The 3,682-nt window shown below is 39.7% G+C and overlaps 1 non-coding gene across 1 annotated transcript; it reads left to right on the top strand.

Annotated features, from left to right (window-relative positions):
* Nucleotides 1-3,224: 3,224 nt before the first annotated feature.
* On the top strand, nucleotides 3,225-3,331 carry LOC148860665 (small nucleolar RNA R71). Its single transcript, XR_016095322.1, has one exon. It is a non-coding gene; the product is annotated as a small nucleolar RNA R71 (small nucleolar RNA).
* Nucleotides 3,332-3,682: the final 351 nt, after the last annotated feature.

The following is a 3,682-nucleotide window of genomic DNA, read 5'->3' as shown; positions in this document are numbered from 1 at the left end:
CTCAATGTCAAACTCTTGCAACAAAAGGATCCACCTGATCAGTCTTGGTTTTGAGTTTTTCTTGGTAAGCAAGTGCCTTAATGCGAGTGATCTGTGTAGGCAACAACCTTGGACAATATCAGATATGAACGGAACTTGTCAAGTGCAAATATTACTGCTAGCAGCTCTTTTTCGGTAGTGGTGTAATTGAGTTGGGGTCCATTCAAGGTTCTGCTAGCATAGTAAATTGGCTGAAAATGTTTGTTCATTCTTTGTCCTAAAACAACTCATATAGCAGAATCATTCGCATCACACGTTAATTCAAATGGGAGGGTCCAATCGGGTGCTACCATGATAGGTGCATGGATCAAATTGTCTTTCAAGATATTGAAAGCATGAAGGCATTCAATTGAAAATTCAAAAGTCACTTCTTTCTGAAACAAGGTAGATAATGGCTTGGCAATTTTTCAGAAATTCTTAATAAACCTCCTATAGAATCTGACATGTCCTAAGAAACTTCTCAAAGAATGAACAGATGTTGGGGGTGGCAATTTTTCAATTGCCTCCACCTTGGCCTTTTCGACTTCTATACCTCTTTGAGAGATCTTGTGGCCAAGCACTATGCCTTCTTGCACCATAAAGTGACATTTCTCCCAATTCAACACAAGATGTGTTTCTTCGCATCTAGTAAGCACCTGTTCCAGATTAGTTAAACATGCATCAAACGAAGAACCGAAAACTGAAAAATCATCCATAAAGATCTCAATAAAATTTTCAACCATATCAGAAAATATAGACATCATACATCGCTGAAAGGTTGCTGGGGCATTGCATAACCCAAAGGGTATCCTTCGGTATGCAAATGTACCATATGGGCAAGTAAAAGTGGTCTTTTATTGGTCTTCTGGTGCAATTGGTATCTGATTGTACTCTGAATATCCTTCCAAGAAACAATAATACTTATGCCCAGCTAGCCTCTCTAACATTTAGTCCATAAAAGGGAGAGGGAAATGGTCCTTCCGGGTGGCTTCATTTAATTTTCTATAGTCAATACACACACGCCATCCTGTGACGGTTCTAGTAGGGATGAGTTCATTTTTCTCATTTGGAACAACAATCATACCCCCTTTTTTGGGTACAACTTGCACAGGGCTTACCCAAGAACTATCTGAAATAGGATAAATGATCCCGACATCTAGCGGCTTAATTGTTTTAGCCTTTACCACTTCTTTCATGTTGGGGTTCAGGCACCTTTGCGGCTGAACGGAAGGCTTGCTGTCCTCTCCCATCAAAATTCTATGAGTACAGATTGATGGATTAATGCCTTTGATATCCTCTATCTTCCAAACTATAGCATTTTTATGTTATCGCAACACTTTTAATAGCTTTTATTTTTGTAAGGGATTTAGTGCTACGGAAATTATTATGGGGAGATCTGATGGTGCCTCAAGGAAAACATACTCTAAATGAGAAGGTAATTGCTTCAATTCAAGGGTGGGGGGTTCTTGGGATGATGGCTTATCTGATGGTCCAGGCAATTTGCCTAAGTTCTCTAACTTGAGAAACCCCTTTCCCTTGAATTGAGGCTTATCATTTAGGTATGCTATCATGAGGTTTAATTCTTTATTTTCTCATTTTTCCATGTCTCCCTGTTGGAGGCAGAGTTCAAGAGGATCAGCTAATCTACTTACCTGGAAGCATTAATCAATTGTCAATTCAATGGCATTAATCATAAAACAAGAATCATCACTAGAGGGTACATGTTTCATAACATCAAACATTTTAAAAATAACCTCCTCATCTTATATCCTAAGGCTGAATTGTCCTTGTTGGACATCAATCATTGCTTTCCTGGTAGGTAGGAAAGGTCTCCCTAAGATCAGTGGAATTTCTACATCTTCTTGCATGTCTAACACAAAAAAATCAACTGAAAAAATGAATTTGTCAACTTTAACTAAAACATCTTCTATCATCCCCCTAGGATGTCTAATGGATCTATCTGCCAATTGTAATGCCACTCTAGTGGGTTGGGGTTCATTCAATCCCAATTTCTTGAAGATAGAACATGGCATTAAATTGATGCTAGCTCCAGGTCACATAAAGCTTTTTCAATTTTGAGACTGCCTATAGTACAAGGAATAGTGAAACTCCCTGGATCCTTAAGTTTCTGAGGCAGTTTGTTCAGAAGGATAGATGAACATTCCTCATTTAAAGCAACTGTAGCCACATCTCCCAGTTTCCTTTTGTTTGCCAATAATTCTTTCTAAAACCTTGCATAGTGTGGCATCTGGGCTAAAGCATCAACAAAAGGGATATTAATGTGTAAACTTTTAAAAATTTCAAGAAACTCACTAAATTCCTTCTCCAATTTCTGTTGTTTCAGCCTATTAAGGAATGAAACTTGTGGCTGCTGGTGCATCCCTTGTTGTGCTTCTGGTTGTTCCTTCTTTTGTTGTCTAGTCCCAAGACTTGTTTCTGCCTTGGGTTCAACCCAATTCTTCTTTTCTACCTCGGACAACTCTTTTCCACTTCTTAAGGTAATAGCTTACACCTGCTCTCGCGGATTCACTGCAGTGTTGCTTAGAAGAGTTACCGGCATTCTGGAAGAGATCAATTGTGACAATTGCCCCACTTGGTTTTCTAGGTTTTTGATTGAGGCTTCCTAGTTCTAGAACCTGGTTTCCGCACTTGTTATAAATTTTGTCATCAGTTCATCCAAATTGGACTTTGGTTCGGGCTGATGATAAGTCTGGTGGAAAGGCTTTGAAGTATGCTGACTTGGACAGGGTTGATTTGAATGTCCCCTCCATCCTGGGTGAAAGGTATGGTGACTTTGGTAACCCTGCTGTCTTGATGAATTACTGACAAAGTTGACTTGTTCAGTAGATGGCCTGAACTCATTGCCAACTTGCCAGTCAGTGCTGATGTGGCCTCCCCTATACAATTCACAAGTAAGCGGCTGCACATGCATGGCAGCTATCTGCATTTATTCAATTTTCTTACTGAGTGCTCCTATTTGTGTAGATAGTGTTGTATAAGTATCAACATTATGCAAGCCTTGCTGCTTCTTAGTTTGAGTCATTTCAGAATGCCATTGATAGTTGTTGGCTGCCATTTCCTCAATAAGTGCCTGGGCAATCTCAGGAGTTTTATTATTTATGGACCCTCTGGCTACAACATCTAATATGGTCTTATTTGAGTCGGTAAGACCATTATAGAAAGTCTTCACTTGTAGTCATATGGGAAGGCCATGATGAGGAACTCTCCTCAACAGCTCCTTGTATTGTTCCCTTGACTCGTATAAAGATTCCCTCTCTTGCTGGAAAAAAACAGTTATGTCATTCCTCATTTTAGCAGTTTTAGAAGGGGAAAAATATTTAGAGAGAAAACGGCTGGCCATTTCATCGCACGTAGCTATTGATCCTACCGGTAATGAATTCAGCCATGCTTTGGCTTTATCTTTCAAAGAAAATGGGAATAACCTCAGCCTAATGGCATCATCACTTACCCCATTGTGTTTGAAGGTGTCACATATTTCTAAAAAGTTAGAAATGTGTGCATTGGGATCTTCGTGGGCCAAACCACAGAATTGCACCATGCTTTGAATCATTTGTATGATGTCCGGTTTGATCTCAAAGTTGTTAGCAGCAATATTGGGTCTGATAATGCCGGAGGCAGCTCCAGTGAGTGTGGGTTTGGCATA

The sequence above is a fragment of the Nelumbo lutea genome, chromosome 4, assembly GCF_056320005.1.
Source record: "Nelumbo lutea isolate HS-2025 chromosome 4, American lotus-T2T, whole genome shotgun sequence".
Classification (NCBI taxonomy): Eukaryota; Viridiplantae; Streptophyta; class Magnoliopsida; order Proteales; family Nelumbonaceae; genus Nelumbo; species Nelumbo lutea.
Note: the sequence above shows the minus strand (reverse complement) of the source record. Positions and strands in the feature narration are given on the sequence as shown.